The sequence below is a fragment of the Castor canadensis genome, chromosome 6 (assembly GCF_047511655.1).
Source record: "Castor canadensis chromosome 6, mCasCan1.hap1v2, whole genome shotgun sequence".
In the NCBI taxonomy this organism is placed as follows: domain Eukaryota; kingdom Metazoa; phylum Chordata; class Mammalia; order Rodentia; family Castoridae; genus Castor; species Castor canadensis.
Genome location: NC_133391.1, coordinates 120,822,993 through 120,845,528, shown reverse-complemented (window position 1 = coordinate 120,845,528; position 22,536 = coordinate 120,822,993). Strand labels below are relative to the sequence as shown.

Sequence of the window (22,536 nt, the reverse complement as noted above, 5' to 3'; positions counted from 1 at the left end):
TATAAAATCAACATAGAAAAATCATTAGCATTTCTATACACTAACAATGAGCAAACGGAAAAAGAATGTATGAAAACAATTCCATTTACAATAGCCTCAAAAAAAATCAAATACCTAGGTGTAAACCTAACAAAAGATGTGAAAGACCTCTACAAGGAAAACTATACACTTCTCAAGAAAGAGATTGAGGAAGACTATAGAAAGTGGAGAGATCTCCCATGCTCATGGATTGGTAGAATCAACATAGTAAAAATGTCGATACTCCCCAAAGTAATCTACATGTTTAATGCAATTCCCATCAAAATTCCAATGACATTCATTAAAGAGATTGAAAAATCTACTGTGAAATTTATATGGAAACACAAGAGGCCACGAATAGCCAAGGCAATACTCAGTCAAAAGAACAATGCAGGAGGTATCACAATACCTGACTTCAAACTATATTACAAAGCAATAACAATAAAAACAGCATGGTACTGGCACAAAAACAGACATGAAGACCAGTGGAACAGAATAGAGGATCCAGATATGAAGCCACACAACTATGAGCAACTTATCTTTGACAAAGGAGCTAAAAATATACGATGGAGAAATAGCAGCCTCTTCAACAAAAACTGCTGGGAAAACTGGTTAGCAGTCTGCAAAAAACTGAAACTAGATCCATGTATATCACCCTATACCAAGATTAACTCAAAATGGATCAAGGATCTTAATATCAGACCCCAAACTCTTAAGTTGATACAAGAAAGAGTAGGAAATACTCTGGAGTTAGTAGGTATAGGTAAGAACTTTCTCAATGAAACCCCAGCAGCACAGCAACTAAGAGATAGCATAGATAAATGGGACCTCATAAAACTAAAAAGCTTCTGTTCATCAAAAGAAATGGTCTCTAAACTGAAGAGAACAACCACAGAGTGGGAGAAAATATTTGCCAATTATACATCAGACAAAGGACTGATAACCAGAATATACAGGGAACTTAAAAAACTAAATTCTCCCAAAACTAATGAACCAATAAAGAAATGGGCAGGTGAACTAAACAGAACTTTCTCAAAAGAAGAAATTCAAATGGCCAGAAAACACATGAAAAAATGCTCACCATCTCTAGCAATAAAGGAAATGCAAATTAAAACCACACTAAGATTCCACCTCACCCCTGTTAGAATAGCCATCATCAGCAACACCACCAACAACAGGTGTTGGCGAGTATGCGGGGAAAAAGGAACCCTTTTACACTGTTGGTGGGAATGTAGACTAGTACAACCACTCTGGAAAAAAATTTGGAGGCTACTTAAAAAGATGGACATCGATCTACCATTTGATCCAGCAATACCACTCTTGGGGATATACCCAAAAGACTGTTACTCCAGAGGCACCTGCACATCCATGTTTATTGCGGCACTATTCACAATAGCCAAGTTATGGAAACAGCCAAGATGTCCCAGCACTGATGAATGGATTAAGAAAATGTGGTATCTATATACAATGGAATTTTATGCAGCCATGAAGAAGAACGAAATGTTATCATTCGCTGGTAAATGGATGGAATTGGAGAACATCATTCTGAGTGAGGTTAGCCTGGCTCAAAAGACCAAAAATCGTATGTTCTCCCTCATATGTGGACATTAGATCAAGGGCAAACACAACAAGGGGATTGGACTATGAGCACATGATAAAAGTGAGAGCACACAAGGGAGGGGTGAGGATAGGTAAGACACCTAAAAAACTAGCTAGCATTTGTTGCCCTTAACGCAGAGAAACTAAAGCAGATACCTTAAAGCAACTGAGGCCAATAGGAAAAGGGGACCAGGAACTAGAGAAAAGGTTAGATCAAAAAGAATTAACCTAGAAGGTAACACCCACACACAGGAAATCAATGTGAGTCAATGCCCTGTATAGCTATCCTTATCTCAACCAGCAAAACCCCTTGTTCCTTCCTATTATTGCTTATACTCTCTCTACAACAAAATTAGAGATAAGGGCAAAATAGTTTCTGCTGGGTATTGAGGGGGGGAGCGGGAGGGGGTGGAGTGGGTGGTAAGGGAGGGGGTGGGGGCATGGGGGAGAAATGAACCAAGCCTTGTATGCACATATGAATAATAAAAGAAAAAAAAAAAAGAAAAAAAAAAAAAAAAAAAAAAAACCACACTAAGATTCCACCTCACCCCTGTTAGAATAGCCATCATTAGCAACACCACCAACAACAGGTGTTGGCGAGGATGCGGGGGAAAAAGGAACCCTCTTACACTGTTGGTGGGAATGTAAACTAATACAACCACTCTGGAGAAAAATTTGGAGGTTTCTTAAAAATTTAAACATTGATCTACCATTTGATCCAGGAATACCACTCTGGGGATATACCCAAAAGACTGTGACACAGGTTACTCCAGAGGCACCTGCACACCCATGTTTATTGCAGCACTATTCACAATAACTAAGTTATGGAAACAGCCAAGATGCCCCACTACTGATGAATGGATTAAGAAAATGTGGTATCTATCCACAATGGAATTTTATGCAGCCATGAAGAAGAACGAAATGTTATCATTCACTGGTAAATGGATGGAATTGGAGAACATCATTCTGAGTGAGGTTAGCCTGGTCCAAAAGACCAAAAATCATATGTTCTCCCTCATATGCGGACATTAGATCAAGGGCAAACACAACAAGGGGATTGGACTTTGAGTACATGATAAAGCGAGAACACACAAGGAAGGTATGAGGATAGGTAAGACACCCAAAAAACTAGATAGCATTTGTTGCCCTCAACGCAGAGAAACTAAGGCCAATAGGAGAAGGGGACAAGGAACTAGAGAAAAGGTTAGTTCAAGAAGAATTAATTTAGAAGGTATCACACATGTACAGGAAAGCAATGCAAGTCAACTCCCTGTATAGCTATCCTTATCTCAACCAGCAAAAACCCTTGGTCCTTCCTATTATTGCTTGTACTCTCTCTTCAACAAAATTAGAGATAAGGGCAAAATACTTTCTGCCTGGTAGCAGGGTGGGTAAGGGAGGGAGTTGGGGGGTGGAGAAAAATGACCCAAACATTGTATGCACATATGAATAAAAAAAAAAATCTAGGCTAAAAGGAAAAAAAATAGGTACTGCCTAACAAAGACCTTATCATGAATGCATTTACACCAAAGGCTAGAAATAAATCAAATAACTGTCAACAGGTGAACAAAGAGTGCATGGAATACCCATATAATGGAATACTACAAGGCAGCCAAAAGGGATAAATACAAAAGCCAGTAGGGGTTGTGATGATGGTTTCACAGTTACACATTTGCAAAATGCATCAAACTATACACTACAAATGTGCGCATCTTATTGTTAGTCAATTATATCTCAATAAAACCACTCAAGTAAAACCGAAAATTTAAAAAGAAGTATTGAGGAAGGAATTAAACATATTTGGTTTAGTCCGCACAGTGCCATTTGTACACAGTGTTTGTCAGTCAAAAATTAAATGACAAGTCTCAATCTTCAATGAGACTGTTGAAAACATCAAATGGAACCCAGTTCATAACCTTTTCACCTTCAATTCACCATCCCCACCATATTCACCATCTTCCACAAATATCAAGAGCTGCCCCTAAAGACTTCCCTTACCTCTCTCACCTCCCCAAACCCTCTTCCTCAGTCCTACCCAAGAAATGACTGAGATGCTCTGTCCCCAGCCTTCTTGACGGATTCTGTGCTCCCTCTGTGCCCCTTCCCCAGGCTGCTATTTTTTTCCTGTGTCCTCCTCCTAGCTCTGACTCCTAACTAAAACTAAGCAGCCTAACTAAAACCCCAGAAGCCAAAAAGTCAAAATAATCTTCCTAGGAAGCAGAACACGTAGGGATAGAGAAAAATGTTTATATTTTAATAATTTTTTAATTCTTGCAGTTGGGTGGTGAAAAGGAATATCTTGTTTGAAAAAGGGGAGAAGGGTCCAAACCTCCCCCACCAAAAAAAAAAAAAAACCTACAAGCTGGTGGTGGATTGGCTCAAGTGGTAGAGTGCCTGCCTAGCAAGCATGAGGCCCTGAGTTCAAACCCCAGTAGCACCAAAACAAGGACAAAGATTCTGGTCCCCTCTTTGCTTAGAGCTCTTCCCCTCTCCTCAGGTCCCTCCTCATTCATTCTTCCAGGCAAAGGGAGTCAGGTCACTCACTCAGGTCACTTGCCTCTAAATGGCCTCCATCGGACTGAAACACTTTCTAACTCACTCCCACGTTCCCTTTCAACTGCTGTCACCATATACCTCCTCCGTGAACCTCTCTCCCAAGACATTAGAAGAGAAATGGCCAAATCCATCCTTTTAAACAGCTCCCTCTTTCACATGGATTTTTCTGGCTTGCAGGTGACGCAAATTCTTTATGACTTGAAATGTAGTGTCTGTTTGTTAAATGCCCATTTGTGGTTAATATAATTAACCTGTCTGCTTGTAACATGGCTCTCTAGAAGACTATAAAGTCATAGAGGGCACGGGTCTATTGACTCTCATCTTCCAGACTTGTTAGCCTGGTGACCATCGCATTCACTCACGCTGAACTCTCCAGGATCTTTTTCTGCTCTGCCCTTTTCCCCCACGCCCCTCTCTGACTCCTGCTTCATGTTCCAATACTATCGAACCACAGCCCCCAGCCTCACTGCTTGGTGTGCCTGCTTCCATACCCCTGGGGATACCCTCTATCTAGACAGAGGCTGGCAAATTCCTTCTGTAAAGGACCAGAAAACAAGTATGTCAGGTTTCATGGGCCGTGTGGTCTCTGTCCCATCAATTCTGCTACAGTTGCACAAATGCAGCATAAACTACAATACATAAGTAAATGTGTGTGCGTATGTTCCAATAAATCTTCATTTCCAGAAATAGGTTTGCCAAGCCTGGGTCTACAGCAGCCTGTCTTCTCAGCCTCCATCTGGTGCTCCCTGGTTTCCTGCAAGACTCAGTCACTCCTCTTCTTCAGAGCACTCTCTCACCCCTGGTAAGGGCACCCTTCCTTTGAATTCTCCTAAGATAGATATCAAATATATTTCATAGAGGCAGGAAGAGCTTCTCCCCAAGTCTCACGTCTGCTTCCATGTGGGGGACACTACTGACCTCCCTCCACTACCACTTACTCCTCCCCAGGACAGGGAGAGCAACTTGGAGTACGCTAGCTTTTTCTCATTCATGGCAATGAACTGCCCACAGGGAACACATATGCCATTCCCATGTCACAAGGGCCACACTCTGCCACCTTAGAAAAGATCCACCTGTCCAGTGCTACCTGTGCCTGGATGTGTGAGTCTAGCTCACTCCAGAATTTTATGTTATCAGCTTAATAGGAACAATAGTAACATTTTTAGCTTTATCTATCTGACTTCTTGATTATTTCCTAATTGGTTCAGAACTCTAGGGGAAAACAGGAATGTGTGTATTAGGCCTCGCTTCATAGAGACAGGTTAATTATATTAACTGTAGAATAATCCCAATATACACCCTAGTCAAAGCTTCAGCACATTGCTCAGAAATTTTCTCAGTATATCTTCTTTCACTTCAGTTCAGTGATTCTGAGTGGACTTCAGTTCTTCCAACTGCTGTGAACAGATTCAGAAATACAAGTCTTCCTTTCACAGTCAGCAAATGACACACATTCCATTAGCTTTTATCTTTACCTGCAGCCTAGTGTTACTCACTAATAACCTATTAGCAGTAGTTTCTAAGTTGAAAGTATTAATAGAGTTTACTGAATCTTTAAGGAGGCTGATAGCCACTCTTCTGGAAATCCTGTAAAATGTTTACTAAGCATGAACACATAGATAGACTTTCAATCACTTGCAAGAAATATAATTTGTGAATAGTGTATCATTGATGTTGTCTTGAATTGGTCATGATTTTCAACTACTCTATTCAAAAATATTCCACCTGTTCTCAGTGGAAAGTAACTCAATGGATGAATTGAAAGAACTGAAAATTCAAAAGTATTTTAAATAACCCAGCATGTCTAGTTTTGTATATAGTTTTATATATGTATATATGTGCCTAAAAGAAATAAGTGGAGAAATCCATCAAACAATGTGTACAAGAATGTTCAGACAGCTTGGTTTATAATAACCAAAAATTAAAAGAATTGTAGAACAATGGATGGATCTCCCAAGCATTAAGTTGAACAAAAGAAGCCAAATTCAAAGAATAACATATCATATGATTCCATTTTAGATGAATATTCATCTTACATGAATTTATATGAAACATATCAGTTATAGACAAAACTAATTTGTGGATATTGAAGTCGAAATAGTGGCTATCTCTTTGGGAGAGGCTCTTGAGGTGTGGGAAATGATCTCTTGGTTTGGATGATGATTCATTGGTGATGTGCATATATGCTGCTGTGTGCTTACATTAAGTCATACAGTTAAGCTCAATGCACTTAACAGTATTTACATACATACATTTGTACATATATCTAAGAGAAAATAGTATCAACACACACTGGCCTTGGGGATATTGGTGAAGAGGACAGCACAGCAGGGTCCTTCCCCTCAGTATAACATATTCCCAGTGCTAACTCACTATCAATGCTCAGTAAGTGATTGATGACCTGCACTGAGTCCTCTTTTTCACACTAACAACTTAAACTTTTTTTTTAATTTTACTTTCAGTGTTAATGGCAGTAGAGGTGCTTCATATTTCTTTGACAACTATGTTTTGTTTCAGTTTAAGCCTTTTCAATCCAAGGTCACTATGATGTCTCATTATGAAAAAATCCCAGAACCTTCTCCCTCCAGCAAAAGAACTACGCACACTATCACCCTGCAGATTTCAGAATTGATTCTCTGAGCTGCTAGCATTCTCCATATCCCATGGAGCTGTGCACTAAAATCCAGAGCAATGAACGCACCTATGAAAAATGATGCTTTTGAAACTGCCTCACGATGCAGTAAATTTGAAAGTACTCTTAATAATAATAAGGATCAACATTGACTTTAATGGTCTTCAAACCCATCATGTAATTTCATTAGCCACCCAGCACAGATGCAAGCAGGGGTGATGTCATACTTTTTCCCCTAGCTCTGAAACCTGAGTCAGGCGCCAGAGATGGAAGCCAGTTTTACAGACTCTAATCGGATTAAAGCTTCTGGCAGCCACTGATCAATAGGTGGGAGCTGGAGGAATCCCAAAATGTGCAAAGCCCTCTCTGTCCCTTCCTGGGCATAGTCTGACTCAAGTGGAAGGGAGGCTAAGGTGGTCGCTTTCTGCAGGTGACAAAGTCAAGGTGGTTATTTACAGTTTAAGGCTCATGTACTTAACAGAGTACATAGCAAGTCCCTGAGTTATTTGCTGATTTCCCAGGACTCAGGTCCACGTGACAGAGAAGGATCATCACTGGCTTTGCTGTCCAAAAGCAGCTTCAGAGCACTCACATACCATCTAGCAGTTAAGATGGTGGGCTTTGGAGTCAGGCACAGCCTCATCAAAAACCTTGCTCTTCCACTGACCAGTTAAGAAACCATGAGCAAGCTACCCTACCTCTCTAAGACTTGGTTTTTTCATCTATAAAGTGGGGAGAATAATGCCTACCTTGTAGAGTTGTAGTGGGGAGAAAGAGAGTTCATGTGTTGTGTAGGGCTTATGAGAGCTCCAGGCCCATATGTAATAAACTGTCTGCTCAATAAGCAATAGCTATTACTAAAAAGAAATCGAGAATTGTGATTACTAGCCACCAATTATCATCCTAATTCTTAAAACTCTGAAATTTCCCCTCACAAACAGAAAGGAGAATTCTCTTGAGTTTTGTTGTATGTAGATTTGTTGGGTTTTTCTTGGGAGGGGAGGGGGGCGGGAGTTGCCTTTATAGTTTTACTTACATCAACTTTCCATCTCTCAAACTTAGCACAAGCAAAAAATCAGTGGCTTAGATGTGCTTCTAACTTCCAGGTTGCTTTAACAAGAATTTCAATAACATGGCAAAATACAATGACCTCATCATCCCAATGCTGCAGCTGTAAAAAATCAATGCTACTTTAAAAACTTGACAATCAATCAAGGTCTAGCCAGATAGCTGTGGAAGTCAAACAGGCCCGTGCATAGAAAAAAAAAAAACTGATTCACCTAGGGATCTCATTAGAGCACTGCAGCAGTATATCCCTGATGTAAGCTGGGAGTTTTCACTTGGTTTATTTTTTTCATATGTGGGATCCCAGTGAGATCAGAGCTATATGACCCTCTAGCAGCTGGCTGGGGCACTTTTATTGGGATGTCCTCACTGACATTACCAATGCAAACTGTCATTCATACCTCAATGTTGTTCCACCATCCCATGGCGGTGCGGACCTTCTCCCACTGAAAGCACACGCTGCGTTAGTCCCAGAGTAAGCTCTTGAAAGAGAAATAAACACATTTTATTTTTATTGCTTATTCATAGTACTGTGGGGTTATAGAGAGCATAATTTTAAGTAATGCTTTTCTATTCTGTGAACCTTTTTCAAAAGTCTCATGACTCAAATACTAACGTAAGACAGTTTTCCCTCTCTGAACTCAGGTCATTTGAAGAAATAGCACCTACTATGGGTCAGGCATTTTGGAGGCACTGGAGACACAAGACGGATAAAACATGTGCCTGTCCTTCCCCAACATCCTGTGACACCAGCAAGCCCAGAGGCCTCTACCTCCCAACCCAGTCCCTGAAGAAAAGAAAGGGTGTTGCTGAGTTAAAACTCTTCTTTGCCTCTAGCAATGGGGAAAAAAAAAAAACCTACTAGACTCTAGAATGACCACTCTACAACAATCAATTTAGAGTGGAAACTCAAGCTAGTGTGAAAAAGTGGATGAACCAGAATAAGAAGCCTCCCTGTTCCCAACAGCAATGGCAACCAACTCATTTAGAAACTCAGTAAAAAGCAAGGCAGGAGCCCAATCTTGAGTCTGCTCCACATCCACGCACACATGGTGGGAAATCGAGTTCCCACATTACAAATTGCCTTCCATTCCTCAGGAGCACTCCCTAATGTCCTCAACCCATCTTCCTGTCTCTAAGTATAACATTTACCTCCTGGGATTGTTGTGAGGGTTAAATGAAGCAATGTATTTTAGAAGTAACTAGAAAGACACATGATTTTTAATTTTTTTAATTAAAAAAATTTTTTAAACCTGGCTTATATTAAGTCCTCACTGAATGATAGCTATAAGGAAACTCAGAGCTGGCACAGTGGCTCAAGCCCATAATCCTAGCCACTTGGAAGAATGAGATTGGGAAGATCACAGTTCAAGGCCAACTCACGTCAAAAGTTCATGAGACTCCATCTCAACCAATAGCTAGGCAAGGTGGCACATGCCTGTCATCCCAGCTACACGGAAAGCTGAGATGGGGAGGATTGAGGTTGCAGTCCAGCTCAGGCAAAAAAGTTCCTTAAGACCCCAATTCAATGGAAAGAAGCTGGATGTAAAGGCACACTCCTGTCATTCCAGCAATAGCAGGAAACACAAAATAGGAAGATGGTAGTCCAGGCCCACAGGGGCAAAAAACGAGACCCTATCCCAAAAATAACCAGAGAGCAAAAAGAACTGGAGTGCCTGCCTCATAAGTGGGAAGTTCTTAGTTCAAACCCAGTATCGCAAAAAAGAGAGAAGGAAGGAGGGAGGGAGGGTGGGAGGGATGGAAAAAGAAAGAGAGGAAGGAAGGAGGGAGGGAGGGTGGAAGGGATGGAAGAGAGAGGGGAAGGAAGGAAGGAAGGAAGGAAGGAAGGAAGGAAGGAAGGAAGGAAGGAAGGAAGGAAGGAAGGAAGGAAGGAAGGAAGGAAGGAAGGAAGAAAATCAGTCCAGTATCCCAAAAAGGGTATGAGCACAGACACCTGGCCCTTGGCTAGCTTCTGTGTTCTCTTACCTTGAGGCAGCAGAGGAAAAGAAAGATTTAAACTTGTTTACTAATATTAGGTACTGGAGCAACAATTCAACATTGGCAAGAGATCTAGAAACATCTAACAACAACAAAAGGATGATAGCACTATCAGTAATCCCAACAATCATAAACAGGCTAAGTTCCCTTATTAAAAGAGAAGGATTTGCAGACTGATTTTTTCAGTGAGCTAAAATCATATGCCATTTACAAGAGATATATTATTTATAAGAGCTAAATAATACAGAATGGGTGAATGAAAACATACCAGTTGCCCAAAAACAGACCAGGTCTGAGTGTTTGTATCCCCCAAAATCCATATAATGAAATCCTAATCCACAAGGCCATGGTATTAGGAGGTAGGGCCTTTGGAAGATGATAAGGTCCTAAGGGTAAAGGCTTCACCAATGGTGCTAGTGCCCTTAAAAAAACAAAAAAGAAAGAACTCAAAAGCCCTTCTGCCATGTGAGAACACAATGAAAAAAATCTCTGCCCATGAAACAATAAACAGGCCCTCATCAGACACTAAACCCACTAGCTCCTTGGTCTTATCAACCTCCAGAACTATGAGAAATAAAGTTCCATTGTTTGTAAGCCACTTGGGATCTTGGCACAAAAAAAATGGTAAGTATAGGAGGTAATGCATATTAATTAGCTCAATTAGCCATTCCATAATGTATACATATTTTTAAACACATTATGCACAATAAATATGTAAACATTTTTGTGAATTATAAATAAAATTAAATTGAGCAAGGCATGGTGGTTCATATCTGTAATCCCTGCTACACAGGAGGCATAGATAGAAGGATAGCTGTCCCAGGCCAGTCTAGACAAAACTGCAAGAACCTATCCAAAAATATATTTGCAAGAAAAGGTGAAGGGGCTAGGTGCATGGCTCAAGCAGTAGAGTGCCTGCCTAGCAAGTGCAAGGCACTGAGTTCAAATTCCAGTACCGCCAATCAAGAAAGAAACAAACAAAATATATGGAAAGATGCATGAAGGCTATATGTAAATGTCATGTCTTTTTATGTGAAAGACTTGATATCTGCTGGCAGAGTGGCTCAAGTGGTAAAAGCACCTGCCTAGCAAGTGTGAGATCATGAGTTCAAGTCCCAGTGACACCAAAAAAAAAAAGAAAGAAAAAATCTATTAAAAAAAGAGAGAGAGAAACTTTAGTATCTGCAGATTTTGATATCCCTGGGGTCTCTTGGAACCAATTCCCCACAGACACTGAGGGTCAACTGTATTTTGTTACAGCTGCCCAAGTAGATCAAACCATAAGGCAAATACAAACAAAAAGAAACAATGTAACAGTATTGCTATTGGCATATACAAAAATTCAAGGAAAAAGCTCTATGTGTGACAAAGAAAGTTGCTTTATATTGGTAAACAGTAGGCTTATCAAAACACAGAGCAATCATGAGCCCTTTCCTTTGACTCCCATGCCAGCAGATGCATAAAGATGCATAAAGTGCTCACCATGTGCCAAGCTCCGATCTGCACTGACTCATGTCATCCTCCCAAGAACCCTATAAAGCAGATGATGTGATTTTGTAATTTGTCCAAGGTCTGTAGCTTTTGAGGGTGGAGCTGGTATTCAAACCAAGTAGCCTGGGGCCAATACCAGTGCTCTTAACTTTTTTACAGAACTCTCTCCAATAAGTAAAAAAGAAGCATTAGAAACAGGGAAAAAAAATGTCGAACCCACAACTATGGGGGAAAGGTTAACAAGCCATTCCCAAAATGTGTTATGTCAGATGACAAAAAATATATGAAAAACAACGTATGCACATATGAATAAATGAATAAAGAAAAAAATTCAAATCAAAAAATATATAAAAAATACATATATGTATAAAATATATATCCCTGAGCTTAACGTCATAGCAAATCATACCAGAGAGAACACATGCTTTTCAAATGTCCATGGAACAGTTACCTAAAATTTATATAGAAAGAGATCATTTGGAAATTAATATATGGAAAAACTAAGTGGAAAATTCTATGTTATGTAGTCAAAGTTTACCCAGAAAAATATCGTATTCTTAAATGTTTTTTCCTAAAACAAGAACTGTCTTAAATAAGGATTTTGGAGCAGTAGATTCAGAAGCTTTAAAAAAAAAAGACAATGAAGTAGATAGTTTAAAACTCAAGTTGTTGGGCAAAATAAAGAGCAAGTTCTTTAAAAACACAGATTAAGAGGTGTTTGACAACTACAACAAAAGGGGGAAAAGATCTGAGAACATCAGCAATGAAAAAGTAAATATAATTACAGATAGGAAAGTGACTATTTTTAATAAAATAATACTCAGGATTTTATGCCAATAATGTGAAATTCAAAATAAAACAATTTTCAAATAAACTATTTGAATTTTTAAAAGAATATAAATTAAAAGGAATAGTGAAATCAACTCCCCAAAAAATCTGCAGATGTTGACTTTGTAAGACGGCATCATAACACTTTCAAGAATCTGTTTCACAAGGCTAGTGGAACCCTGATATTAAAAACTGACCAAGAAATGAAAAAAAGTAACTTATAAATCAAATTTTCTTATGAATACATATGCAAACACCCTGAATATAATATTAACAAATAGAACCAACAACACATAAGAACAACAAAACAGCATAGCATCTTTAACTAGTTTTTATTTCAGGAAATCAAGTCTGAATCTACACTAGAAAAATCTGTCAATGTAATTCCATAGAATAATAGATTAAGATAAAATACCAAATGATCATTTTTAATAAATGAAAAAATACAGCGGATAAAATTCTAAATCCATCCTATATTAGACCTGAAGGTAAACTAGGAATTAAAGGAAACTTCTCTAATACACATAGAACATTTTTTAAAAAGCCTGTAACAGTCTCTTTAAAAGGTCAATATTGTCTGGGAAAATTTTTGAGAAACTGTTCTATATTAAAAAATAAAATAGCACAAAGCCTGAGTTCAAACCCCAGTACCACCGAAAAAAGGTTTTTTTTTAAGAAAATAGACAACAAATAAAAACAAACAATGAGTGAGCGTTTATATATTTGGGGTTTATAAAATACTGGGTGGAAATGAGATCTTCACGTTGAGCCAAATAAGCCAAGTGCAAAAAGCCAAACACTGCATGTTTCTGCTCATTTGTAGAATCTAGACCTAAAATGATAGTGCAAAAGTTATAGTGGACCAATTTAAAAGGGGGGCTGTCAGTGGGATCAGAGAGAGGCAGGAGTGAAAGGAGAGGGTACTGGGGGATCAAGAGGATGGAAGTATTACATATTTTATGTACATATATATATATGTTAGGGGAAGTATGTTCTATACTGAGCAGTGAAAAAGATAGTATAGTTTATTGAAGCTTATCAATCAATTCTTTAAAAAGAAAAAAAAAAGACAAGCAATCTCCCCTTCTCTCAAAATAAGTATAGAATCATGAGCAGGGCAATTTCAAACAAAGAAATATAAATTGCCAAAACACATTTGCAAAGATATTCAGCCTGATTAGTGGCCATAGAAATATAAATTAGGATAGCAATGAAATTTTATTTTCTACTTTCAGATTAGCAAAATTAATCAGAGTAACAATTTGCAAAGTTAGTGAAGTTATAAACGGTCCTCTGGTGAAGTGAAAATTAGTTCAGCTTTTTGGAGGTGATGAATTATATAATATAAACGAAATTTTTTAATTGTACATAATTATTCCTCTTAGTCTAGTTGTTACATATCCAGAATCTGTCTAAATGAAATAATTAATCAAGTGAGCAAAAATTAATATACATGATTTCTTATTGCCAAACTGTTTATAATTTTAGAATTATATAATCAATTACATTGTGCCAAAGCCATATAACTGCATACTCTGAAGCATTTAAAAGGAACAAATAGCTCTATATGTACAAACATAAAAGGATTCTGTGAAGTATTTTGTTAATGATTTTTATAGACAACTAGATATAGTGTGACTTTATCTAAAAGATACACATATCCATTTGGGAACAGGAACAAGACCAGCAGGATGGGAGAGGGGGACAAGGGATAGTAATGGGGATGTGAGTATGATCAAAGTGCATTATATACATGTATGAAAATGTCATAATAAAATGCATTGTTTTCTAAAATAAAAAAGATACATATGTCTGATCCATGTGCTCATAGATGCACAGAAAAACTGAAAAAAGCATACAAATTACAGCAATTCTGTGAGGTAGAACTAAGGGGATTGCACTTTCCATTTTTGTCTAAAAATTATTTCATAATCATCATATACTTTAATAAGGAATGCAATGATAACACTCGTGCATTGTGGAGAGAGAGAGAGACTCTGTTTTCCTCCTCTCCAATGAAGAGCAGGTCAGTGTTCTCAAGAGTCTCCCGTAGGGTCACCTTGAACAAAGTCACTGAGCTAGAGGCAAACACTCAAAACAGCATGGCAAACACCTTCATACACCCAAGCCTTGAGCCACAGAGATTGTCCCCTCTGTAAGATCGCCTTTATTTCTACTGCAATAATGACTCTACACTGGGGAACAAGAGTACATTTCCCCAAGGAAGCCTGTGTGTCCAAGTCTCCACCTTGTTTCCCATCAGCTCAGGCTCTTGGCTTCTGCAGACCTCTGATCCAACTAACAGCCCTCATGACTTTTAAATCTAATCTAAGCACAGATTCAGTGGCAAGGGCAGCAAGAATGTCCCCTAAGTCTCCGGAATAAATCAATCCCTGCAATCTGCTTCCCATGTCATGTCCGTGAGCACGAGCATGATCAGGGTATCATAATCATCATAACACCTTTGTCCCCAGTGTAACAGTTCAAAGCAGGCACTTAGCACAGACTATCCAAGCCAGAGGCTAAGGGGGACTCTGCCAAAAGGATTCCAGGTAGCCCAGAGCTGTTTCTGGGGACTTCACACATCAAGGGTGATTCAGAAAACAGGTTGAAAATGCTGGACTAGGAAGGAAAGATGAACTCTGGGTAATTACATCTATAGCTTCAATACTGTGGGGGGTAATTAATAATCTATAAATGTCCTGAATGAGCAAACATATTGAGTTATTCTATCATTAAAACCAGTGGCAGTGTTAATGCAGTTCCTCTGTAGGGTTCATTAAGTGAACAGAGCGTCAAGTCAGGGTGGATTTATTCTCTCATTTCTTCTCTTTACCCTTTGTTTTGCTCCCTTCTATTGATCATAAATAGAGGTACAATTATTGGAGGGCTGAAACTTTTTTTTCATTCTTTTACTGGATATTATAGGGAGACGTGGAAATTATTTACCTATAATCACCCTGCCAAGTCCACAAGAGAACTGTATACAAGCAAACAATTACCTGGGTGATTTGAGATAGTATTGTACTTTGAAAAATAGACAGTCCTAAATATTCGTAAGCTGTTGTTTTTCATCTTGCACAAATGATAACTGACCTCAAAGTGATTTCAGGCTAGAAATTACCAGGCAATTCGAAGACACAACACTCTCAGGATGCCATTGAGAGTTACTAGAACCTTGAGAAAAGTTTTCTTACCTCAGAATTTCTCATGCTTCCCCATGAGTAAGAGGGCCAAGAAAACGAGGCTGTATTTTAAGAAAAGTGGAATGTTAGGTAAATGAATACACAGGTGGAAAGACAGACTGATGAACACCTGGATAGAAAGACAAAGACAGATGACTTGGGAGACAGATTGGAAGGATTGTGGTTTTAGGTCAGCTTAGGCAAAAAAAAAACTTGCAAGACCCCATCTGATTGGAAAAACTCTGGACATGGTGGCATGCAGCTGTCATCCCACAATGGAGGAAAGCTTAAAATAGGAAGATCACAGTCCAGGCCAGCCTGGGCAAAAAGTGAGACCCTACCTCCAAAATAACCAGAGCAAAAAGGGCTGGAGGCATGGATCAAGTGATAGAGTGCCTGCCTTTTAAGCATGAAGCCCTGAGTTCAAATCTTAGTACAGCCAAAAAAAGATACAAATAGACAAAAGGATGGATAGGTAGTAGGTATCTTTCTCCATACCTGTACATCTAAGCAAGAACCAAGAAGTGTCTCCTACCTCAGGGAAATAGTATCTGTTCTCTTTCCAGGACTGGCTTTTCTCTTGTCCTCTTGATCCTACTCCTCCTGTCCCCTCCTAATATCCTCCTCTATCATCTATCTCTTGAATCTTTCATCTCTCTCACTGGATGTTCAGTCTAAGAACCCCATCAATTCTCCAATGTTCTGATAAACACAGGTATAGTCCCCAAACCAACTATCCCTGGGGTTAGATTCTATTTTATTCCCACCAAGCTTCTTTTGGACAGTCTTCCACGTCTGTCTCTGTTCAATCACCACCTCAGCCCTCACCCACTGCAACTTGAGTCCAATCCCTCTACTCCACTGCTCCTCTTCCCCAGCCCCTTCCCCATCCTGGAGCCCATGCTTTCCTGTCCCTGTAATATTTGGTCTCTGCTTTGCCTTGAAACTTTCTCATCCCCATATTCTATAACGGTTTATTCCATTTCTTTTTTCCACCCCTCCAACAACACTTCCTGATTTCTTAATTTTTTTTTCCAGTGGTTCTGGAATTTGAATTCAGGGCTTTGCGCTTACCTCTTGAGCCATGCCTCCAGCCCCTGATTCCTTGACTCTTTAATGTATTCAACAAATAGTTATTAAGAACTCATTTTGTGCCAATCACTGAACTAGAGATATGCCTGCTGAACTGCAAGAAAGCATCTTAACAAAGAGATTTAGGATCTTATTGAGCACTACTGTGTGCCAAGCATATTCTCAGTGCTAGGGATGCAACAATGAATAATGTATGAGTAAAACACATAGTATGTCAAAAATAACAAGTATTATGGGGAAAAGCAAAGCAGGGAAGAAGAATCAGGGAAACTTGAGGGAAAGGGGTGCAGTTTTCAATGGAATTATCAGGAAAAGTTTTCTAAGAAAGAGACATTTCCACAAAGATTTAATGGATGTGGTTATCTGTGGGACAGCATCCCAGGTACAGGGGAGAGCAAATGTGGAGTGTCTGAGGAAAAAGCATGTTGCAATGGTCTGGAAACTGGTGAGTGGAGAAAGGTGAGGTCAAGGCAGTAAGGTTGGAATGGTCTAAAGCCTATCACAGGACTATGAGTTCTATTCTGAATAAAATGAGAAACTACTCAGAAGTCTGAACAAAGGAATAACATGGTCCAAACTCTATGCAAAAAGGTACCCCCCCAGGTGTACAAGACTCCAGAATATGGGCAGAAAGAGGGAGACCAGTTGGGGAATAGCCAGGACAGGAATCTGGGGAGGACACCAGCGGTGGCTTGGAGCATACAGAGTGTTGGAAGAGACACAAAATGCTTTGGTTTGGGGTATATTTTAAAGGAAGAAGTAATAGATTTAGTGAAAGATTTTAAGAGAGAGGTCTGCAGAGGTGGAAACACTTAGATCCCACAAAAGTGCACCAGAAAGCCAGCTTCAAATCCCTGCCAGGCCCAGGTCCCACTGCCACCTGTCCACAACAGTAGTCACACGGGCCCTCTCCTGGCTAGATTACTGTCTCCTTAGCCCTCCCACCTTCTTCCTTGGAGATGGCCTCATTTTGAGATGAGGGAGGAAGGGTGTGATATACATTGGGGAAAGAGTAGCAATCCAACCAGGTCTCCTTTTCTCTCCTTTTCCAATGGCCAGCCTACAGCAGGCTGAGGCAGAGGAAAGAAAAGAACTAACCTTTAGTGAAATAAATCACTTCTATTAGTACACCAACCTGTACAAGCTAACAGGATGACCTACCACTAACTAAAAGTGGTCAGAGAGGTGCTATGATTAGCCCTAAATTTAATCTTTCATTCAGAGGCAGAAAAGTAGATCTATAGAATAAATGTATAGGGACAATGGAAGAAAAAAATAAAGTTATTTTATAATTAAGTCCTACTTGTTCAATGAAACATTTACTTTAGAGAGCAAATGCTTTATGGAAAAGCTCATGGAAGAAGAAACTTCATGTCTACTTGATGATAATATTCTGCCACTCCCAAGCATAGCTTGCAGGAGCCCTCCTTTTAGGATTAAGTCTAATAAAATTCACAGTCCATTGAAAAAAATGTGTGTCGTGTGAGGTGGTGCATACCTGTAATTCCAGCACTTGGGAGGCTGACACAGGAGGATCTCAAGTTCTAGGCCAGCCTGGGCTATACAAGGAGATCCTGTCTCAAGAAGAAAAAAGAACAGAAAAAGGCTCATAGAAACAAAAGGACTTGCTGTTTTGTCATTATTGCTGCAGCTGCAGTTGTTCCTTAGGTCTTAAGAAGCAGAAATCCTGAACTAAATTTATGATGTGAGTAGATACTTCAAGAGCAAAGATAATCCTTCATTTGCCATTTCTTCACTGAGTTGACTTTTCCATATTGTTCACAGTGGTCTTCCCATTTGATTTATTCTTAACCATAATGCACTTGCACATTTGCTGTTTTGATTATTATCTCCTACTTAAAGCTGAGTTGGCACTTCCTTCCTGGGGCCTCGTATCCAACAGCTTATAAATTTTATGAACAAATTACATTTATTTATCAACCTCTTCTTCTACCCAATAGTGAATTTTTCAGGAGGTTGGCCAAGAATATACAAATACTACTTCTCAAATAAGACATCCTAATGAAGAAAGCTATGGTCTTTGGGGCAGAAATAAGCCAAGATGCTTTCTTTTAAATTATTGCATTACTTCAAAATAAAGGAATAAATACAATGTAGGAAAATAATATAAAGCAAAATATATGTGCTAGTCCTCCAAACACAGAATTAATTCCTTAGAGGAGTTACTTTGCCAGAATCTCATTTGTTCTGGTATATAGCTTCTATGCTGGAATGTTTCCAAAAGAGTTATAATTCCCTAACCCCATCAAGTTATGCAAAAAAAGCTGATAAGTTCATTGTGATTTCAAGAGCAGCATTTGGCTTATACAAGAGTGAACAGCATCAGGCTCTGTATTGACAGCGTCCTCCATCAACAACACCGTAAAAAGATACTGAAGCCACCGCAGGGGACTCCATGGGAAAATGGACCCAACATTTGCTGACTACTTTCTCTATTACTAAAATTCACGTTTATCATATTTAATCTTTGAAGGCTATACTAAACAAGACTTATTATCCCCACCTTGCAAAGAAGGACATTGGAACTCAGACAGGCTGCCTACCCTGCCCACGTTCACACAGTTTTGGAGCCCAGATCTAAACCAAATCTATCTCCCTAAAATGTAGCATTTTAATTTCGGGTAGCACTTTTGGATCTCCTTATTCAGTCCATAAAAATCTATTACCATTACCTCCAAAAAAATCATAGAACTTGCCAATTTGGATTTGGAAGTCAAGAACTTAGGGCTTTGCAACTTAGAGTTGATGCTACTCCAACTTCCTAATAACTAGGCGACAGGCCAGAATTAACCCATATTCAAAATTCTAAACCACACAATTTTCTGATCCTTAAGGAAATTCAACTGAAAACCGAATGCCCAAAGTCTTGGCAAAAAAAAAAAGCATCACCTATCTTTAATGGTTCAGGGTAAAAATGCTGAGATCTATAAGATAATAAAAAATAAGTCCCATGAAACTCAAACTATTTTAGCTTTGGGTACTAAAATAAGAAAATGTTTTTCACTGTGCCAACAAAGCCAAATTTTAATGAGAAGAATATTGAAGAATTTTATGAATTTTATTAAGAACAAGAAACACCCTAAGAGATGTCAATTTTGACTCAGAATTACCTTTGCAGAAAGGCTACTATGTTATGCTTCTAGCAATTACGCAGGCTGCACTTCAACATCTTGAGCTTAATAGCAGGACATATGCAAAAAAGTAAGTGGCAAGCTTTGATCTGGGATATCACATATTTAACCCAAAGGGGGCATCTGACATCCCCTTATCTTCTCAACATGAACTTCTGGAGTTTGGGGGAGAATTCAAGACTATTTTGGTAGATGGAAAAGACAGACATCACTCCCCTAGAGGAGCTAAAAATGTTACCTATTCTTTTACCACCAGGACACATCCACAAGGCAAAGTTTCTGCCAATCAGAAAATCACATCAGGCTTGGTACAGAAAGTTCCTTCACACTGAGTGCTCTCAGGCTTTCTTTCATTCTTTCCATTTCTTCCTCTCTCTTTCTCTCTCTTCTCCCTCTCTCATGCTAGAGGCAGCAGCAGTAGCTGCAAGGTAAAGCTCCTGACATAAAAGCTATATTTAAAACTGTACCACAAGGAGAAAATAGTCATAAACCATATACCTGTAATTAATTAACATCCAAAACATGTTAAGAACACAAACGTTCAATAACAAGAAAATAAACAACCCAATTAAAACTGGGTAAAGGACTTGAACAGACATTTCTCAAAATAGCCAAAGGGTATATGAAAAACTCTCCATCTCACTGATCATCAGGAAGATGCAAATCAAAACCATGAGGTATCACCTCACATCTGTTAGAATGGCTATTATCAAAAAGATGAAAGATACCGAGTGCTGGCAAGCATGTAGAGAAAGGAGAGCCCTTGGATACTGTTGGTGGGAATGTAAATTAGCACAGCCACCATAGGAAATAGCATGGAAGGTCTTCCAAAATTAAAAATAGAACTACCATATGATCCAGCAACCCCACTTCTGGATAGATAAATATATATCCATATGTGAAATCAGTATGTTGAAGAGATAGCTACATTCCTGTGTAGCATTATTCACTATAGCCAAGATAGGAAAACAACCCAAGTGCCCATCTATAAGTGAATGAATGAATGAATAAAATACAAGGGGTGTGTGTGTGTGTGTGTGTGTGTGTGTGTGTGTGTACACAAATACTATTTGGATTTTAAAAAAGAAAGAAATCCTATCACTTGCAACAACATAGATGAACCTTAGGACATTATATTAAGTGAAATAAGCCAGACACAGAAAGATTAAATACTGCAAGACCTTGGTAATATATGAAATCTAAAAAAACTCATAGAAACAGAGTAGGATGGTGGTTTCCATGGGCTGGTGGGTAAGGGGAGTTGGGGGATTTAGTGAGGAAGGAATACAGAGATGTTGGTAAAGGGAATAAAGTTTCAGTCACAGAATGGATAAGTTCTGGCGATCAGTTATACAGCATGGTGGCAACAGTTAGTAATAATGTGTTGTACACTTGAAAATTGTTAGGAAAGGAGATCTTAAATGTTCTCACCATGAAGAAAAAACTTTGTGAAGTAATAGGTTAATTAGCTTGATTTAATTATTATACAACAGATACATATATTGAGATGTAACATTATATATCACCAATAAATGTATTTTTACTTGTCAATTATATCCAAATATATCTGGAAGAAAACTTTAAATTTTTAAATAAAACTGTATTGCCTTAGGTTGGGGATGAGCTTACTGGTAGATCACTTGCCTGGCATGTGTGAAGTCCTGGGTTCAATCCCCAGCACCACAAAAACAAAACAAAACAAAAGTACTACCTAGTACAATGAGGACTACCCAGTCCTCATTGGCTGTAGCATTGATGCTTTCCTTAGAGGGTCTAGCCTGTGGCCAGTGTTTGGGCATTTTTCTGGAAGCTTAGCCTCAAGACTGGTGTCTCCGGCTCTCTATAATCTCTCATAAGCCAAAGATCACTTCTCTTGCTTCTAATCAAGAATTCTGACAGAATCAAAACTCAGCTCTGAAAACACTTGCCTGCACAACCCACCGGGTCACTAAGGAAAAGTTCAATTATATTTTATGTACTCCAATCAGTAGGATATAGAGTATAGACTATATTTTAGGAAACTCCCATTTAAGAAAAAATTGGAGGGGTTGGGGATTTAGCTCAGTGGAAGAGCGCTTGCCTGGCAAGTGTAAGGCCCTGAGTTCGGTCCCCAGCACCGAAAAAAAAAAAAAAAGGAAAAAAATAGAAAAAAAAAAAAGCAAAACAAAAAAAAAAACAAGGCAAGAAAAAATTGGAAAACAGGTTTTGTGACTTACATCAAATTATACAAAGCAACAATGCTGTGGTCTGAATGTTTATGTACCCACAAAAGTCATGCATTGAAACCTAATCACCAGTGTCATGGTATTAGGAGGTAGGGACTGACTTTGAGAGGTGGTTGGGTCTTGAAGGGAAAGTCATTATAAATAAGATTAATGCTTTTATAAAAGAGACCCCAGACGTTGCCTTGCCTTTTCCACCATGTGAGGACACAGCAAGAAGATGCCATCTTACCAGGAAGAGGGCCTTTGCCAGACACCAATCTGCCAGTGTCTTGGTCTTAGGCTTCCCAGCCTCCAGAACTGTGAGAAATAAATAAACCTCTGGTGTTTATGGTATTTTATTATAACAGCCCAAACAGACTAAGACAGTCATCCAAACACTGTCTGATCAACCATGCAGGCTCCTGAGGTGCTACTGTGTTGTGTGTGATCCAGTGAAAACCACCGATCTAAACACCAGGAGTGCATCTGTGGAGCATACGTTTTTGGTGTGTGAATCTGTGTCAGGGACAGCGCAGGGAAAGTGCAAGAAGTAGAAGGAAGAAATGAACATGAACTCTGCCAGCACTGATTTGATTTATATGAAGTACTTCTAGCATACTATTCTAGTGACACTATCCTGGAGCTTATAATTACTAATAACTAATTTAAGGGCCAAAGTGGGATAGGGTTGAGGGAAGATTATGGAACATCTCTCT

At 39.0% G+C, this 22,536-nt stretch overlaps 1 long non-coding RNA gene across 1 annotated transcript in view; it reads right to left on the bottom strand.

Annotated features, from left to right (window-relative positions):
* LOC141424190 (uncharacterized) overlaps positions 1 to 22,536 on the bottom strand; it is a 401,269-nt gene that overhangs the window by 172,456 nt on the left and 206,277 nt on the right. The window contains exon 3 of the long non-coding RNA XR_012449157.1: positions 8,272 to 8,352. This is a non-coding gene — a long non-coding RNA (uncharacterized lncRNA). The remainder of the gene's footprint in view (positions 1 to 8,271; positions 8,353 to 22,536) is intronic.